Genomic DNA, 20,361 nt, shown 5'->3' with positions numbered 1-20,361 from the left:
GCTCAATTTCATAATTGTGGGGTGAATCAGCAGGGAGTGAGGTTTCAGTCAATACCACAGCCCGGTGGCCAGTAAGCTTCATCCAGATCAGCTGAAAATGGTTTCCTTGATGCTTCCCTGACACATCCATGAACTCAAGCTCAAGGATGATCTTACTTCTCTTTCCCTGACTGGAACTTTGTGTCATAAGGCAACAAAAGTGATGAGGGGTAGGGAACAGCTGCCAGATGAGGAGAGATTAATAAGACTGAAACTTTTCAGCTTGGAAAAGAAATGACTAAGGGAGGATATGATAGAGGCCTATAAAATCATGATTTAGGTAGAGAAAGTAAAAAAGGAAAAGTTATTGACACAAGAACTAGGGATCACCACATGAAATTAACAGGAAGCAAGTTTAAAACAAACAAAAGAAAACAATGTTTCACGCAGCGCACAGTCAACCTGTGGAACTTCTTGTCAGAAGGCCAAGACCATAATGGGGTTAAAAAAACAGCAAGATAAATTCATGGAGAACAGGACCATTAATGGCTATTAGTCAGGATGGGCAAGGATGGTGTCCCTAAGGGTATGTCTACACTACCCTCCTAATTCGAACTAGGAGGGTAATGTAGGCATACCGCACTTGCAAATGAAGCCCGGGATTTGAATTTCCCGGGCTTCATTTGAATGAAGCCGGCCGGCACCATTTTTAAATGCCGGCAGTTCGAACCCCGTGCCGCGCGGCTACACGCGGCACGGAGTAGTTAGTTCGGATTAGGCTTCCTAATCCGAACTAGCTGTACTCCTCGTGGAATGAGGAGTACAGCCAGTTCGGATTAGGAAGCCTAATCCGAACTAGCTACTCCGTGCTGCGTGTAGCCACGCGGCACGGGGTTCGAACTGCCGGCATTCAAAAATGGCGCCGGCCGGCTTCATGCAAATTAAGCCAGGGAAATTCAAATCCCGGGCTTTATTTGCAAGTGCGGTATGCCTACATTACCCTCCTAGTTCGAATTAGGAGGGTAGTGTAGACATACCCTAACTTCTGTTTGTCAGAAGCTGGGAATGGGCGCTCCTGTAAGCTGCCTACTATACATGCCACAGCTGCCATTGGCTGGCAATGGCGATCCGCGGCCATCAGAGCTGCAGTTGCCCATACCTGCAGAGGTACAGGTAAATATAGCAGCGGCATCCTGCCAGGAGCTGGCCCTGGTGGGATGGATCCGGCCCGTGGGCCTCTATTTGCCCACCTCTGCCTTAGGGTGATATAATTAGGGTGATACAGCATCTGTGTAGACACTGCGTTGCCTGCATCGCCTGTTGGCTGTTGGCCTCATTGTGGGGTTCCCACCCCAGGGCTGACAGCCCAGCTCCAGCTGCAGCCCTAGGGCAGAGGGGACTCAAGCTGTCAATGTCCCACCCAGGTAAGTTGGTGGAAGTGCCCCTGGTGAGCACACACACCACGGAAAGAAGGGACATTGGGTTGACATGAACCATGGCAAGCTGTATAGCAACATAATTTGGGCTGATGCAGTGTAGACGAGATTTTAAAAGAGAATTAAAAGATGGAAAAGAGCCATTAGGTAGGTCAAAAGCATCAAGAAACCAACAATAAAGATTAATTATAAGGCTCCTTCCTCTTCCTTGCAGCACACTCCCCCATGGTTTGCTTACATCAGTGCTCAATGTTTCAGGGTTACAGTGCCCATGTCAGGCTGTTCTGATCACACTTTGCTGTGCAAAGATACAGGAATCTCTTCAATGGGACTGAGCTGCTGTTCTCAGTCTGCTGACAGTGTAGGCCCAAGGAACTCACCCAAAACAGAGCGCTCAGCTGCAGCCTTTCCCTCTCCCAGTTGGCTCCCAGTTTGGAGGGGTTTGATGGGAAAACTCCCCCAGGCAGGTGGAGTTGGCCCCTGGCGCTCCAAGCCCTGGTCTACACCAGGAGGTTATTTCTAAATAATAAGCAGAGCATCTTGTTATTTCAAACTAAGCTTGTTACTTCAAAATCTGTACTCCTGCTCTCCTCGGGGAGTAACACTGATTTCATTTCAAAACAGCACCAGTGTGGGCGCTCCACTGCCGCTATTTCGAAATAACGACTTCCCAGAGTCAAAGTACTTACTCCCTAGTGCTTCGTGGGGCGCTAAGGCGAGGTAGCACACCCACGTTAAGGGAGCCTGCCTCAGACTAATTTCGAGGCTTCCCCATAGGGGGGCCATGCTATTTCCATTTTGTTATTTCCGGAGTTATTATTCTGAATTTAGTTATTCCGAAATAATTTCCTAGTGTAGACATTCCCTAAGGGCACAACTGCTCTGGCCGGTAATCCAGGGCAGCTGCCTGCTGCGTGTGTCTGTGCCCGGGGGCGGGAGACTGAAGTTAGGAGTTCAGTAGAGTTTTGTAACATGCGCCCTGCATCCTAAGTTAGTTTGTCAGGGAGGTTGCTTGGGCCACCCCAACTGCCTGAACTGTGCTCTCAAGCCAGATGTATTACCCATGGTCTGTTACATCTGCAGAAGGACTTGACACCTTATCTGGCGTGTGAGTCCCTTGGCTGCACCACACCCAGCCAGACACACTGCTAACCTCGCACAGAAGAGATCGTGGTCTCCGGTCATCAAGGGCCCTAGCACAGCATGCAGGCCAATAGGACTGCGATTTCACATCGGCAATACCAGGTCACCGGACAGAGGACTTCACGGACATTATCAGCACAGACACCGGTACCGCTGAGAATAGTGTTTTGCTCTGTTGTATTTATCTCCTGTTTGACGGGATCACTGTGCTAAATATACTGTACGTGTTCAAGTGATGTCTTCCGGTCTCCAACTATCTGGCTAGTAAGCAGGGTTACCTTGTGGGTAGAATTTTACTTCCTAGCTGCCCTATTAGCCCTGCCAGGAAGGAGCAAGCGGGGAGGAAGCACCCAAAATAAATTCATATGGGGAGAAAATAAGGAACTTACACCTTCCTGAGTAGGTGGTGCTAGAACACTCAGGCCTGTCCACCAAAATCCATAAGGAGATTAGTGCCGAAGGAGGCAAAGAGAGTGTGGATAAGGGTGTTATACTAGTAAGAATTCTATATTTCTGCCCAGCAGGGTAACACCAGACAGGGGGCTAGATGCCCCAGTTTCTTGCATGACATTCACCACCTAAAACCTTTTTATTTGCATTTCATGGGCTCCCTGGGAGGGGGTGAGCAGCAGTCCCCACTGCTTTGTGAAAGAGAAAAAATAACAGCAAGTGCCATAGGCTTGTTAACTGCAAGTAGCCATAGAGGTTTATGCAGTTCGACAATCAGGAAAACAAGAAATCTTGGCTTGCTTGAGAAATGCAAATCCCAAGGCTGAATGTGGCTGATTCCCACAGTGATTAGAAAGGGAAGAATGCAAGAGCAGGCCAACAACTTGGTACTGCCTGAAGAAGTGGGCTGTGCCCACGAAAGCTCATGATACCATCTCCATGTTTTGTTGGTCTATAAAGTGCTACCAGACCATTGGTTGTTTTTTTCTGTAACAGACTAACTTGGCTATCCCCTGAAGCTGCCTGACCAGGTGAGATTATGGGCAATGCGCCTTTCTGCCCCTAGGTAGAGCTAATTCTTTTGCTGCCAAGGAGCCAGTCACAATCAGCGGCATGATGAACTTACAGAGGAATATTAGGAGGTCAATTCTGTGTCCTCCTGGGCAGTGAATGTTTAGGGAATTGAAAGGGGATTTTGTAGACAAGGAAAGCAGTAAATCTTTTTTTTTTTAACCAATCTAATTCCATCTCTGTTCCTGGATCATTCCGCTCCTCAAGCTATTTCACAAAGTGCTTATTGTCTCGTTAACAATAAAGCAGATGCAATTAAGAAAAAGCAATAAAACTTAAGCACAATAAAATTAAAACAGCCTCCATGATTATTTTATAACTCCACTAAAATGACAAAGTAGTCTTTCTTTTGATATTGTAAAACACTTTCCATTTGCTGCAAATATTATTGTGACGAATATTGGCAAAATGTCTATACATAAATAATGCATTGCTTTTGAGACCTGATCGCCTGTTGCCCTGCACCAGGTAAAAGTGAAAGCAAATGCTCCCTTTGCACAAAGTTAATGGGGTTGTAGGATTGTGCTCCATTAGGCTACATGTCTTGTGAGAAAAGAACAATTCCTTTCCCCCTTACTTCCAAGGGAGAGAATTCAGGAAGCACTTTGAAAAGGTTAAATTCAAACTAGGATCTGAAGGTTAGGTGAAGACATGGCACCCTTCGTACTGATCCAAACTATTCTCTGGTCTTTATTGTGAACTTCTGTCCCGGTCCAAGGCACAGAACCATAAGACTGAAAGAGCCTGTCCACACTGGGAAGATATTTCGAAATAACAAGCAAGCGTCCACACTGCCACGCGTGTTCTTATGAAATAATGGGCTTGATATTTTGAAATAATTCCTGCCTGTGAACGGGAATGGTCTTATTTTGGGAGTGATTATTTCAAAATAACCTGATAGGCTGTGTCTAGACTGGCAAGTTTTTCCACAAAATCATCTGCTTTTGCGGAAAAAACTTGCCAGTTGTCTACACTGGCCGCTTGAATTTCCGGAAAAGCACTGATCATCTCATGTAAAATCATCAGTGCTTTTCCGGAAATACTATGCTGTTCCCGTTCGGGCAAAAATCTTTTTCCCAAAGACTTTTGCGCAAAAGGGCCAGTGTAGACAGCATAGTACTATTTTCTGCAAAAAAGCCCCGATCGTCAAAAAGGCAATCGGGGCTTTTTTGCAGAAAACCGCGTCTAGATTGGCCACGGACGCTTTTCCACAAAAAGTGCTTTTGCGGAAAAGCATCCTGCCAATTTAGACACGCTTTTCTGAAAATGCTTTTAACAGAAAACTTTTCCATTAAAAGCATTTTTGGAAATTCATGCCAGTGTAGACATAGCCATAGTGTGGACAGAGCCAAAGGGACCTCACGAGGTCATTTATTTAAGTCCCCATAACTCATGGGAGGACATTATGCAGCCATGGCTGACAAAAGACCACCCTTGGACTGCTCTCTGCTATTTGCTTTGTTTGGAATCGGTGTGTACATCTCCATAACATCTCACTAGGACGCCTCACTTTGATGCCTGATCCTTATTTCAGTTCAGTTTCTCCCTTTAGGATTTGCTGTTTTGTTCATTTTTTTTAAGAAAAAGGGAAAACTTGTCCTGTCGGACCTAGTCAGAGTCTCCCTCCAATGAATAATGTAAATTTCCACTTTTTTTTCCTTTTTTTTTCCAAATTGTGAGGGCTCAAAGGGGTTGAAGTATCACTCTGTAGCAAGGTAAGAGGCATTTTGAAAGGCAGCCTGGAATATTTAAAGTTTTACATTAGAAATGCAAGTTATTGAATTAAGGAAGTTAAAGTGACGAGTTACTTGTTCAGCCCCTGGGGCCTGGATCCACAATGGAACTTGGGTGTCCTGGTGCCAAGTGTCACAGTCTTTTAAATGCCTAGAAATCACAGGACCTCCATCCACCCCCTCCCCCCACAACTACCCTCAGGTTCCCTACTCAATGAATGGGGGGAGGAAAGCCCCAGAGTATGTGCGCCCCACACCCAGCATGCTGAGTGGAGCCATCTAAGCCAGCCAATGGGAGATGCACAGAAGAGGGGTGTGTCCTGAGCCCAGCCTTCTCCCAGAGTTAAGTTAGGGCCACAGCGAGGTGCTTAGCTCTGCTAGGGATTCCCAACTGGGAGCTGCTGCCCTGGACTCATTTCTGTATCAGGGGCTGAGCGTTAGGGGCTGAGCGTTAGGGGTTTGCCTCGCTCCACACACATCAGCCAGGTAAGGCGGTGCTGGTGCTGCTGATCACTTTGAACCCCGAGGTCGAAGCGCTGGGGATGGGCCCCCCCCCCCAGCGCCTGTTCCCTGGTTCCAGTGATTAACAGCTTCCACAGGAGGCCCAGAGCGAGCCCGCCTCCGAACAGCCTGCAGCTCGGTGGGAAAAGCCCTCTCTTGACATCTGCTGAAATCTGTCTGCTTGAGGGAGAACTGAACCCAGGTCTCTCACACCCCAGGCAGGGCTGACTCTGGGGTGTGTGCAGGGCTTGGGACACCCCCCCCCCCACTCTGCTCCAGGCCCTGCACCCAACCCCACCTCTTCCTACCCCTACGTTGCCCTTTCCCTGCCCCCAATACCCGTCCCCTGAGGAATTACTGGGGGGGCTTGGCGCCAGCAGAGAGAGTCGGGCCTGACCCTGCCCACACCGGTGGCGGGAAGCAAAGTGATCCAGCCCCAGCACCTTGTACTCCCCCAAGCCTGGCTCCCAGCCTTGGCGCTCTGCTTCTCTCTCAAACTTCCTCCCCCAAGCGACGAGGCCCGGGGGCTAGCGGAGGGCCTGGCGCTGGCAGCAGGGTTTGGGCCTGTCCCTGCACTCACTATCGGTGGCTGGAAGTGGAGCAATCTGGCCCTGGGCCGCTCTGCTCCCCTGCCTCCCAGCCGTGGGGCTTCAGGGAGGAGGCTTGATGGAAGGGGTGGAACTTCACTCGCCAGTGGCCATGGCCAGAAGCCGAGGGATGAAGCTGGGAGCAAGGGGGAGAGGAGCAGGCTGGGGTCGGGTCACTCCACTTCATGCTGACAGCACCAGCAAACTCCCCCCCCCCCCCTTTTCCCCTCCTTCCCGGTGTGTTATGAAGCTGCTGGAAGTGCCATCTCTTGCGGCCCTGGTAATTAAACACCACTTTTTGCAGGCTAGGGGCACTGACTCTGGGCTAATTCTGCCGCAGGTGACCACAGCCTGGTATTCCCATTTAGGCTGGCTGTGATATTTTCCTTGCCTTTTTGACCTAACATACTGTGTAACATTGCAGTATGCTCTCATCCAGCTGCCACGCTTCAACTCAGAGGTGGCTGCATTTCAACAGTGGGTGAAGTGATTTGTTATATATTTTAGAGCCAGTACATAGAGTTTATAAACTGCTTTTAAAGCCATAGGAATGGAAGGTGTTATAGACACGTAAGCACTTTATCAATGCTCCATACCAAAGAGTTGCAAAAGCAACATATAATTTAGAGGATTACTTTATCCTGTACATTTGCCAAGAAAATCCTTGTTTGATAATAAGTCATATTCTAGGGCCAGCATCAACAACAAGTACTGTCTTTTGAAAACAAAACTTTCACTCACTGATGCAAACTGAAGAAGTGGCAAGATTTTGGTGTATGTGGACAGCGAAAAAAACTTTCCCACTAACTCTGGCTGAAGAAAATGGGGATTCTTCCTATGCTGATTGAAGCAAAAGAGATGAAAATGTTCCTTTTATTCTGCACAGAAAGCAGAGAGACTCAGATCCTATCACCCAACTGGCAACCTTCTGTTTATAGAACCAGTCTGGCTCTTGAAAAGCACTCATTTACACTTACCGTTAACTTGTCACGTAACAGAAATGGAAAAAACATTCATGGTACACATGAGCAGTAAGTGCCAACCTATGCCTGCTCCACCTCTTGTCATGAAAAGCTTTCATGGTAAAGCCTTCTCTGTTTTAGTCACTCAGCACAGGAATTGGTACAAAACCTTATTTAACTAAGCAAACTTTTCAAGGTAAATATTTTCTAAGTGAAATTAAGGCTGGTAAGAGCACTAGACTGACAGCTACAGAGAGCAACAGAAAAAGTTTCCCTTAGAGATATGCCTGAAGCCTCGTCTTGTGGGGATTACATATATACCACACATACTATGTACCTTAGCAGTTTTGCAGTAAAGTCTGTATTGAGATGTGTGCGCATGAATGCATCTGAAGAAATATACTTTTTTTCTTATAGCCAAGTTCAGGCTCTGGTTTATATCAATGGAACTAACATAGTTACGGAAAGAACCGTCACATATTAGTCTTGAAATAATGAAAGAAAAGGCCAAGTCAAGACCCAAAATGGCAGAATAATTTTAGAATAAGCAAGATATATGTTTCTTTAAAAGAAAAATATGACAGTTTCACGGGAATGTTCTTAACTTTATAGGAAGAAAGAATCAAGTCTGGATAGTGGGTTTTTTTCTCTTGTCATCACAAGTTCTAGAAGAACTGCTGAATGTGAACACAAAAAAATACTTCATGCAAGTGAAAGGAACGTGCATTTAAGGAAAAGCAGAATATATTTTGGTTAGTTTCCAGGTGATTGGTCTCTTACTAACACATACTGCTTGTGGATGAATGAAAATATTTATCTAGAGACCCCATCACCAGTGTGTCCACCTCTTCCTGTTTTTGCTCCTTATAAGCCAGTCCCTGAAGCACTCTCTGAGGAAAGGAGGGAAAACACATGACAATTTTTCCAATGTTTTCACCACTGTAGTCAGAATCGCATTGATGTCACAGAGATTCTATTGATTTACATCTGCACTGGCTTCTGGTACCGTTCAAAACTCCCATGTCTCAACACCTCCCTCAACTCCTAGAAAGTGTCACTGGGCACCATTTCGGGACTCAGGCTTGCAGGACTGTGAAATTACTGCACAGATGTTTAGGCCTGGGCTGGAACTCGAGCTGTGGAATCCCACAAGGTAGGAACATGCCAGAGCTCAGGCCCAAGCCCAAATGTTTTACAGCTCTGCGAGCCTAAGGCAGAGCGCATGGACCAGACATAGGTGCTTGGCTGCAAGGCAGACAACCCATGGACCTATCCTTTCTCTCTGTGAAGAGCTAGAGCGTTTTATGCAATGCCGTTTATTTTCCCTTTTCTATGTATATCAAAATGGTCTGGGTCTGAGACCTAGAAGTGGGCAAACCTCAAAGTTCTACATTCACAGAGGTTATGGCCAGAAAGGCCATCAGCTCACCTAACCTAACCTCCTATATAGGACAAGCCATTACATTTCACCCAGTTACCCCATCACTGAGCTCAATAATGCGCCTGTTGGCAAAATGAAAAGATTTTCCTTCCATCAATAATTTCCCTGTCAGGCTATTTGAGGTCCTAGTGAAAACCAAGGAGGCAAGCCAATCACAAGTTTTTCATGCTCAGTTCTTTGTCTAGGACCACCAAACAAGCACGGAAATACTAAATAGGGGAGGAGGAGGAGAGACCCTCTCTAAGGGAAATTTCACCCGGTTTCTTTTGGCAAAGAGGTTTTGGGAAGACAGCAGTGACTCTTCTATACAGCTGACAATCGGGATTTTTGGTCCTCCACTTCCGGTTACTAAAGAGGTCGATGGACATTTTTGAAAGTGCTGACAATCCCTGTTAGCCAATGTTAACAATCAGGGTGGACTGATTTTAATCAAGATGATTTACATCATTGATTTACATTGTGATTTAAATCACCAAACAATCATTCACTGATTTAAATCAAGTTACCAAAAACACTCAGACTGACAGTACTTGGAGTAAGCCTCTTGAACTCACTGACACGTCTGGTTTTGAGAAAACAAGTATGGGATGGGGATCTCTTGGGAAAGAGTTCTGCTGAAGTGAAACAGGGAACAGACTCATGGCTTCACCATTATGGCCTGTGGCTGCGATGTTCCAAAATAAGAGGTACGTGTTAATAATATGAAATAAGAAAATGACCCTCAGTGGCAACTGGCAACTCTAGATTTCTCTCACTGCAGCTTTCTGTACTGTATACTCAGGTGATAGATTCTAAATCTAATTACCTAATTAAACAAGCCACAAAGATTAGCTAAGCTCAACTTTTTTTTTTCTAGCAACATCCAACAGAGTGAACAGCTTGGGAACTTACTTGTCAAATCGCACTTATACTAAAAGATAGACAGAGAGGCTTGAAGAATGATGCCTGGGGGTTTTTACCCATGAAAGCTTATGCCAAAATAAATGTGTTAAGTCTTTAAGGTGCCACAGGACTCCTCATTATTTTTGGAATTATTGAAGTTATTAACCAGTTTATCCACTCAGCCACATCCACATCTTCCGCCACACTGTTTTCTCCCAATAAGCAGCTTTCCTTAGGATGTTTCATTCCTGCACCATCTTGCACTGCTTATGCCTGACACATTTTCCTTTTTTTTACCCAGGAAACAAATTTATTCAAAATATTCCCAGGAAGGGTCTCTCCTATGCCCAGAAGCCAGGATAGTTTTTCTGAGGCAAAAGGGAATATAGGAAGCTGTGAGTTTCCTGAATAACGGTGTCCCTTTTCTTTACAGTCCACTCCATGGTTCCTTTCTACGCTGCCCCCGTCCTTTTCTGTCTATTGTCTCTCCGTCTTTAAAACAAAATTTTCACTAAACCCTCTGTTGTGCTTGGCCCAAGTCCACCACCACATAAGCAGGGAACAAGCACAATCCTGTTCAGCTTGTTTCTCTCTTTTCATATATTACTTTGTAGTCTGCTGAGAAACAGAAATGGAAAGCCCAGAACGTTCAAGAAGCAAGAGCTGGTAGTTAGGCTGGACTGCCTAGAGCCATTTGTTCATTTTGATGAGACTGTCAGTGTAGGTGTAGCATGTTTGTGATGAAATTTAATGGTGTTATTTTTCAATGAAAAATATAGTATTTTATTCATGACTTAAAAAAATAAAAAAATCCAAATTTAAATAAAAAATCTGATTTTTTTAAAATCATTTTTAGCCACCCTGCGAATAATCCTTTTTAAAGAATTGCGTGAAAGGCCACTTGCAAAATATAGCAACAGCTCACCTAATGGCCACCTCTCTAGACAACCCTTTGTTAGGATATGTCTACACAGCAAAGTTATTTTGAAATAACAGCTGTTATTTCGAAATAACTTTCCTAGCATCTACACAAGTCAACTGCTATTTTGAAATTAATTCGAAATAGCAGAGGGCTTATTTCAAAATTGGTAAACCTCATTCCATGAGGAATAGTGCCAATTTCGAAATTGTTATTTAGAAATAAGCGCTGTGTAGATTTTTATTTCGAAATAGGGGGTCTCCAGCCCATCTCAGTGTGCCCTGCCGGCCGCCCTGGCCACAAGGTAACTTCTGACCTGATGTCCTGCCGGAACCAGTTCTGGTTGGCCTTAAATGCGATTCAGCGTCCAATCAGTGTGGACGCACTATTTTGAAATAGCAAAAAGCTATTTAGAAATGCATTTTGTGTGTAGATGCGTTATTTCGAAATAAGATATTTCAAAATAACTATTTCAAAATTAGATATTTTGAAATAACGCTATAGTGTAGACATACCCTGAGACTACTTTAAACCATCCACCCAGATGCTCAATAGGATAACATTCCACATCTGCAGAGAAAGACCTAGTGTAGCTGTGTCAGCAAGCACAACAGGATGACCCCAGGCATGAAACAGACCTTCCATTATCATGGTAGGACGGCTATAGGCAGCATACAACAGAGGCTGTCTGTTGTCTCCTGGGCAACTGGACATGTTGAGGAGGTGGTAGGGTGAGGAACAGCAGAAGTAACCAATGTGAGGGTAAAGGAAGGTGCCAGGTAAGGAAAGGGATGGGTAGCAATTGTGTCTTACACTCTCTTGTGAGCTATTATTTTTGCCATTCACCCCACTCCCCGCCTTTCCCACGCTGCACTACATCATGTAAGCTCTGTAATATTGCTCGCCCGGCTGTAAACCTGATTACATGTACTGGGGACGTGGCTCTCTGACAAGGAAAGGCAGGAAGCAGCCATGGGATTCCATCAGTCTGCACTCATGCTGACTTACCGGCATGTAGCTTACAGCACCAATGAAATGGCCCAGTGCTCCCCAAGGCGTGGAAAGGCTGGATCAACCTATGCAGAAACACAAAGGCTAAATTGTGAGACAGAACAGCTCTTGGATTTCCCCTTATGAACCGCTCCCGCGGCCAGCGTGGGCTGCCAGGCAGCCGGTCCACTGATGAAAGCGTTCTCTGACGGCCCTGAGCAAGGGGGCTTTGCTAAAGCACTTTGCCTGCTCCCATCTCATCCGAGGCTAGGTCCATGCTGAGCTGGGGCGCGATTCCCCACTCGCGGACACACTCAGAGCTGGCACCTGGATACACAGTGTCACCGCACTAGGATGGGCAGCGGCAGCAAAGGCCTGGCTAAGCCTTGCTGTGCTGAGTCTCTGCCCTCCCGTTTCAGGCAGGTTTGTACTTGCCACTGCCCACGGAGCCTCCTCTGGCACTCTGCATAACACTGCGGCTACCTCACCATTCACACTGACAGCCGCATGGGGAGAGGCTCGGACGGCTCCCTGGCCAACACCCATAAGCATCCTGTAAGCGAGATCCTCCTAGCAACAGGCGGGCGCAGACTGGCTCCCCCAGGCAGCTCAGGACTCTCTGCTCCTCCGTTCCAGATTCAGGATGGATCTTTGGGAAGTGCAGCCCCACAGGGGGAGGTTTTAGGTCAATAGCTGCAGACAAGGCCCTGGATTTCAGGAACAGCCACGTAAAGGGAGACCCACAAGACGGCCCCAGCAGGCTTATAAAATCTCCACAGCCCACTTACCCACCCCTGGGCTGCCATGTGATCCGTCTCCAGGCACAATGCTCAACGAAGGCCATTCTAGGAAAGGGTGTTTATTTCACAGTGCAAAGCGGTTGCCAGAACACACCCACCAGTCTTACCCTAGGGCCCTGCAGGCTGCCACAGGGAAACTCCTCTCGGAAAGAGAATGACTCGGCTATACTGATTAACCCTTCGATGACCAGAGTGGGGACTTCCCCAAGCCCTAGCCACTCTGAACTCTCAACACAACAGACAAAGGGAGCAGGGCTACATACACCCCCAATAAGCCAAATTCATTTCACTCCGTGGCATCCCAATGAAGAGGGCACAGAAAGCCCTGAAAGCAGCTGCTTTGTGTCACCCGCATCCCTTCTGCAGCCGTTCCAGCTCCATGCACTGCAATACAGCTTTCAGCATAAAAATGGCTGAAGTTTCTCCGTAGACCATCGGCAGATTTACTCAAAGTCAGTGTCTTTCTGGGGGATTTAGATTTCACTTCAACAGTTATTTTATCAATGAAGGGAAGCGAAGGAAACGGCAGGGAAAAGATGGTGTCAGAATCCCTGCTCTCCTTTTAAAACTATCTACTTAAAGGCCCACAGTTTGAAACTGTGCTTCTCCCTCCCCTCCCCCCCCGCCCAGAGCTGTAGAAGGGACAAAGGGACAGAATGGAATTTCCCGGGCAGAAGTGTGTAGACCAAGGGGACAATTTCTGATTTCACTTAACTGGCTTTATGCCGCTAAATACTATTGTCTTTAATGAAGTTGCTCCTGATTTAGACACACAAAAATATCAGAATCAGGTCCAATCAATCCCCTGACAGAGGAGTTCACTAGTTGGTTCATATCCCAGGATCTCAAAGCACTTTACAAGCATTCACGAACTCTCAGCAACCGCAGCGGAGTAGCTATTAGCATTACCGTACCACAGCTGGAAACCCTGAAGCCCAAAGAGATGAAGTAAGTAGCCCAGAGTCACAAAGAGTCATTATCAGAGCTCGGAAAAGACCTCAGGAGTCCTGCCCTGCCTTTATTGCGGTAATGCTCTCAGCTTTTCCATTCTCAGGCCCACACTTAAGAGTTGTCAGGCCTCCAGGATTGCCCTGAGTCCCCAGGAATTAAATATTAATCGTTAATTAAAGATTAGGTCATGTGATGAAGCCACCAGGAATACATCCAACCAAAATTGGCAACCCTAGGCTCACTGTAAATGACTGATATTCTTCCCTCCCCCCTCCCAGTAATTTTCCCATGGGGTTCCCAAGGGAAAGCAGGCTTAGGAATGGGCCACCGCCAGCTTCTGCACAATAAAAGGTAGGCGAAACCAGAGTTATTCCAGCAGAACAATTCCCAAATGGGATGCAGCAGGACACCCCAGACTGAGAGGTTACAGCCATAGTCAGACTGAGAGTGGTTGTGAGTCAAGTCCCAGGGCCTTGATCCTGCTCCCACTTGTATCAACAGGAGTTTGGGCTGTGATGGGTGCAGGATCAGACCCCAGACGGACGTACATGAGCCACAAAAGCTCTGCTGCTGGTAAGCTGCGTGCCTGCCACGCCTCTGGGGTGGCCACGGAGACACGACCGTGGCAAAGGCTTCCCGCTTGTGCAGAACTGCAGGGACACCAGCTGGGTTCGCCACCGGTTCCTGTTTAGGTTCCAAATCTCCTTTGGTTTCCCCTTGTAAAGCCTGAACTTCCTGCAGAACCACAGAGGGCCGCAGGGCAGAGAAGAGAGCTCGGGGCCCTGCCACGGCAGGGAAGAGGCGGTGGGGTTAGTGCTTTAGGACAGGCACTCTGTGGGTGTCCATCCAGCGCCTGGTGCACGGGGACTCTGATCGGTCATTGGCAGTCACAATTAAGGATCTTCAAATGCGATTATCTGGCTAATCATATAGTCAATACAATTTGTATCAACTACACGATTAGTCGATAGGCGCCGCTGGGCAGAGCTGCAGGTTCCACCCGCGCTGTGGCTCTGCATTTTAAATGTAATAAAAGCTGCTGGGCTCTTACTAAATGTACAATGCAGAGGCGCAGTGATCTGCGTGAGCTGGGACTGCTCAGTCCCGGCTCGTGCTGAATCCAGCAGCCCCGTTCACGGCGGACAACCCTGGCAACCACGAACACAGGGACTGATTGGTGACAATAGCCCCTGTCCATGGGGGGAGACAACCCCCTGCTGGGACCCTTGCAGACAGGGGCTGCTTCGCAGCAGTGTCCTCTAACTCCTGCTGCCTCTACGAGGCAGCGAGGGTGGGGGGCAGGTGCACCCCAGAGACAGTGCTGGGGGGAACCAGCAGTGAAGCCGGCTCCCCCCAGCACCGGCTCCTGTCCCTCCCCCATTGTAGCCTCTGAGAGGCAGCAAGAGGGGTGGGGTGCCGCAGAGAGCACGGGGCTTCCTGTGGCTCTTCTGCTTTTGAAATGTACAAGTGTTCCAGAGGGCTCTTGTACATTTCAAAGGTGGAAGCGCCCGCATAAGGAAAGAAGCAGTCCCTGATCAGGCCCTTTGCCCGCCGTGCCACTAACTCCCCTGCCCCCCGTGGAGATGCTGCTGGGGGGAACCAGCTTAAAGGCCCAGCATCAGCTCCTGCTCCCCCCGCCCTTGCTGCCTCTCTCTGATAGAGGCAGCAAGGCGGCGGGTGTGGGAAGGGGGGAGGAGAGCAACTAGTGGAATGAGGAGTAATGGTAGTTCGAACTAGGAAGCCTAGTTCGAACTACCTAGTTCGTGCCGCGTGTAGCCGCGCGGCACGGGGTTCGAACGAGCGGGGATTTAAAAATGGCGGCACCCCAATTATGCAAATGAAGCCCGGGAAATTCAAATCCCAGGCTTCATTTGCAATTGCGGTATGCCTACATTACCCCGCTAGTTCGAACTAGCGGGGTAGTGTAGACATACCCTAACATCCCTAATCAGAATGCAAATAAACACTACTTCTGTTACTAATAGAAGCCAGGGCTACACTAACAGGGAAATTCGACTTCCGATACACAACTCCGGCCATGTTAATTTCATAGCTGGAGTTGATGCATCTTAAATCACGTTTTTGCGCCGTCCACATAGCGGGAGGGTGATGGGAGCAAACACTTTCTCCTCGTGAGGAGCAGCAGTACCAGCGCTGACGGGGAGCCCTCTCAGTTTGAATTAATGGGTCTTCACTAGACCTGCTAAATCGAGCCCCGGAAGATCGACCGTGGCAGTATCGACCTTCCGTGTAGCATAGACACAGCCAAAGATACATTCCCCAGCCCCGTAGGGAGGAGGATGACTGTACTTCTCCCCCACCCTCTGCATGTGCAAAGGACCAGCTATAATCTTCCTGTACCCAAGGAGCTGTAGTTGGCCAGCACCATCTGAAACAGCTCAGCAGTCAGTTTTCTGGGCGAGTTCACAGCCGTCATTGTCTTGCTGTGCAGGCATGTCGGGGTGGGACGGGCCCCTCACACGGTTCTTGGGAGCACAGGGCATGCCTCCCACACATCCTACAAGAGGTGCTATGCCTTTCAAAGAGCCAACAGGCCACCACCCCGCTCCTGGCACACTCCCTTTCCAGAGCCATAACTCGGCCATGCTCTTGTCGCCAAGCAAATTCTAGATATAAAAGAATCCCAATAACTGAGTCATTTTAATACGCCCGTCAGGCCAGTGGGGGCTCCCTGGCTTCTTTAGTTCCTTTCTTTCACATCTCGCCATTTGGTCTCATGCTCACTCCAAGGGATCAGAAGCTGCCCAGAACTTCCAGCCCCAGACCAGGTTTGCTAAATGGTGTGTAACTGACTCATCAAATAGTCAATGCATTTTGTTGACAGGGCACCTCCACCCTAGGGCTGTTGCTACACTCCAAAGGTGAAAGCGCCTCATGGAGCCCGGGGTCAGCTGGGACTCCTCCACTGATCCTGGGCTCTATGTGCCGCTGCTACTTTGAAACGCCGCCTGCAGCCTGGGGACACCCCTGCTGGCTCCGGGATGTACACGGCATTTCAAAGTGGCAGCACCGCATGGAGCTCGGGGTCTGGCCCCAGGTTCCATGCAGCGCTGCTGCTTTGAAGTACCTCCTCCACTCCCCCCACCCTTGCTGCTTCTTTCTGATAGAGACAGCAGGGGGAGGTGGGGGAGGGGAGGGAGAAGCGACTACTCAGCTAGACCGTCACATCCCTACCCCAGACGTGATCCTTGCCAGCTGACTAATGTGAATGGGAAAATGCTCAGCTGCACAGTCAGCGAAGATCTGATCTTGTGGCTAAAGGACTAGGCCTCAGAGACACAAAGTTAACTCCCTTCTCTGTTTCAGGCTCTCTTGCGTGACCTTTGGCAGGTCACTGTGACCCTTGTGCCACTGTTCTCCATCTGTAGAAAGGGGGTTGATACCATTTCCCTGTTGTGTGGATAAATAATTCCTGTTCTTTGAATTCCAGTAGGGCCTACCGTGCCCAAACAGGGATCAGGACCCCACTGTGCACAGTATAGGCCTATAACAAAAAGGACAGCGGGTTTCAAACAAGCATAAGGTTGGAGGCCTTCACCCAACACACAATCTGTGGATCTTGTTGCCAGGGAATACTGTGGAGGTCAAATGTATAACAGGGCTCCCAAAAGAATTAGGGAGATTCCTGGAGGACATCTCCCAATGGCTATTCACTAAGAGGATCATGGATGCAACCCCACATAACCTCCAAACGTCAGAAGCCGGGGCTGGACGACAGGAGACGGCTCACCTGATAATCATCCTGTTATTTTAGTTCCCTTGGAAGCATCTGCCACTGGCTACTGGGCCAGATGGAGCACGGGGCTGACCCAGTCTGACTGTTGTCTGTACCTGCAGAGAACTGACAGTGCTGAGTATCCTTTGCCTGATCCTGGGGTCTCAGGCTGCGAGAAGACACAGAAACTGGGTGCGAAGAGCAGGGCAGGAGCAGCCTAGAAGCACTGGATAGAGCAGACAGACTCCAGAGCTCTCCACATCTTTGGCGTGAGGGTTCCCCCTGTAGCTCCTGGTCCCTCCCTCTCACAGTGTGTTTCTTTGACTGGGCACCTTATTTCCAATGGAAACCATCTCTTTCCTCCTTTGCTGACTGTGCGTCCCTGAACATGGGGAGTGCATTGGCTTTGCTCAGCACTGGCGGACTAGCCAGCTGAAGAATGCTGTAAAGTTGAATTGTATTAGACTCTAGAACCATGGAAGAGGGACCGGGGTCTGGTGGGACCTGTGGTGCCAGAGGCTGCAGGAGGCTCTTGGACAGTTAACAAGTGTTTGTGGGTGCGCTCAGCCACTCACCCAACTTGTTCTCCCAGGACCTACACGGAAAGCTCATTTTCTTATTAAAAATCATCCTAAAAAAGCCTTCCTCGTTTGAAAAGAAACGCTGCTGCCACAACACACGCTGACAGGGGATTTCTTTTCAGAAGGTACTAGAAATTAGGTGTTTGTGACCTTCTTCCAGACCTTGCTTGTCCGTAGGGCTATGGATAACGAAAGGGCAGCGAGGAGAAGCACTTGGCATTCTGCACCACCATGCCGGCTTGCGGGCAAGCGAGTTGGGGGTAGCAGACTGAAAGGTGAGGGAAGGAAACTTAATTCATCTTAATACTTCATGGCTGATGCAAAGAGGTGTCAAGGCCTCACAGAGGGGGAGCGAGACAGACAAAGAGGCTTTCAAAATCATAAACCCTTCTCACTAAAAAAGGGAGGGGAGAAAAGTCCATGTGGCTTTGCAGAAAAGAGTTTCATGGGATATGACAGCCAGCCCGCAAAAATGGGCATTCACACAAAATGGGCATGAGCTTTAAAGCCCTTTTCTCCCTGGCAAACTGGCCCTTTACGCATGGCTGTAGGCAGTGTATGATTCTAGCTTATTTTGTAATGCAAATATACGTATTGAGAATCAATAGCGAGACAGAGATAGATGGCAGTAGAAGCGGTTCCCTACACATACACACACCCCATCAACATTGCAAAGCGCCTGTGTTCTGGAATGGTTTTTAATCAATTCAGGTAACAGTGTTGTGACAAACGGGACACAGCTATTTTTAGATGTCTGCTGAAAACTCTTCTTAAAGCTAAGCAGTGACTTTGTAAAAATCCCAGACAGGCGCACTGCCCTGCAGGCCTGGCTCTATTCCCTCAGGGGCGACACTTGTTGATTTTTTACTGTCAATAAAGCTATTTAACCTTCAGGGGATACAAGTGATTGAGAGACCGATTCTATGGCAAAAAAGATGAGACTTCATTCAAACAGAATAATTCCAGGTGACACGTTTCAGTGACATCAAAACTTCACACACCTGTGAAGCCAGACTTGGGGGGGGGGGGCGGGGACGGGGATGGGGGAGGCGGGAATGACAAGAGAGAGACAATGATCATCACGAGAGGTTTGACGGATGCTCGGGAAGAGACTCTGAAGAAAATGTCTCACTACTGTCCGTGGCTGTCACCTGTTCACTATGGCATCACAGCTTCCTGTATCACTGATGAGGATGTGGCAGGATGCCTGCCAGCGTGGCAGACCTATGATTATTTTATTCAGAAAAAAAGGCTTGGGGTTTGCATCCTTACGTAACTCAACTGAAGCCTTTTGAATGAAACTTTGCAAGAAAACTAATTCATCAATCAGCAACAAATCAGACGGTGAAAGAAAAGAGCAAAAGGTGAACACGATGAAAAGCTATCACGTTTGATGCAAACTGTTCTATAAGCAATTACCCCCATGTGAACACCTACCGAATGCATTGTACATTTGTTCTGTGAATCCCTCACTGCTTTACAGAATACATACTTGCTGAGCAAAGAAATAACAGGAAAGTGAGAGAAAAATGAGGTAACACAGGCATGTGGCAAAAGACGTGGCTATTGCTGAGGCTTGAAAGGATGATGGAGATGGAAGTTCTAGGAAGAATATTCCAGTGGGCAAGAACCCTTGAAGAGAAGGGATGAGGCACGAAGAGATGAAGCATGTTTGATGATCTCAGCAGAGGAACAGCTGAGACATCTGTACATGGGCAGATCTGCTGGCACAGATGATGTGGGAGTAGCAGGAGTATTAAGGTGAAGGCTGATTCTAATACCAAACACAGCCCAGTTTGCATTGAAAGGCAAATTAGTCACAGCGGAAAGTGAAGGGAGTTGAATGTGAAATACCACGTGCATTGGTAAAATGACTACAACTGTTCAATGTTTTAAATAATATCCTCCAGTCAGTGTAGCAGTTTTTGTTCCATACAAACACCAGCCAGCCAGACACTTGCTCATTATTAATCTGATCATCATTACTGCACAAGTGTGGGCTCGTTACTGGTAAGCCAAACCCTTTGCTTTTCCAGATCTAGACGAATTCCCAGAATACAAACATCAGGGCTGTGTCTAGACTGCATCCCTTTTCCATAAAAGGGATGCAAATTAGACACATCGCAATTGCAAATGAAGCGGGGATTTAAATCCCCCCTCCGCTTCATTTGCATAAAAATGGCTGCCGCTTTTTTCCGGCTCGGAGCTTTGCCGGAAAAAAGCACCAGTCTAGAAGCGGATCTTTCGGAAAATAAAGCCTTTTCCGAAAGATCCCTTATTCCTCTTCAAATAAGGAATGAGGGATCTTTCGGAAAAGGCTTTATTTTCCGAAAGATCTGCGTCGGCGCTTTTTTCCGGCAAAGCTCCAAGCCGGAAAAAAGTAGCAGCCATTTTTATGCAAATGAAGCGGGGGGGATTTAAATCCCCGTTTCATTGGCAATTGCGATGTGTCTAATTTGCATCCCTTTTACGGAAAAGAGATGCAGTCTAGACACAGCCCAGTGGTTTCTAATACCACCAGATTGCAGAGCACATCATAACGGTGAAGCCCATGCAATCCCGTTGTGTCTGAAAGTGAATTTTACATCTGTTTGGAAAATATAACAATTAATCGATCGATGAATGCAAAATCATTGCCATGAAGTGGCCTCTGATGGGAAGGAAGTTTGGACCCTCCCTGCCCTAGTCAGTGCAGCTCCA

The 20,361-nt window shown here is 47.8% G+C and overlaps 1 protein-coding gene across 19 annotated transcripts in view; it reads right to left on the bottom strand.

Annotated features, from left to right (window-relative positions):
- HIVEP3 (HIVEP zinc finger 3) overlaps nucleotides 1-20,361 on the bottom strand; it is a 399,795-nt gene that overhangs the window by 107,527 nt on the left and 271,907 nt on the right. For 12 of the 19 annotated variants that reach the window (XM_075908749.1, XM_075908754.1, XM_075908755.1 and 9 more), the window contains one exon: nucleotides 11,612-11,679. The exons of the other annotated variants lie outside the window; for them this stretch is intronic. The gene's annotated coding sequence lies outside the window, so the exon portion shown is untranslated. The remainder of the gene's footprint in view (nucleotides 1-11,611; nucleotides 11,680-20,361) is intronic. 19 annotated transcript variants of the gene reach the window in all.

Source organism: Pelodiscus sinensis, chromosome 25 (assembly GCF_049634645.1).
Source record: "Pelodiscus sinensis isolate JC-2024 chromosome 25, ASM4963464v1, whole genome shotgun sequence".
Taxonomy (NCBI): Eukaryota; Metazoa; Chordata; order Testudines; family Trionychidae; genus Pelodiscus; species Pelodiscus sinensis.
Note: the sequence above shows the minus strand (reverse complement) of the source record. Positions and strands in the feature narration are given on the sequence as shown.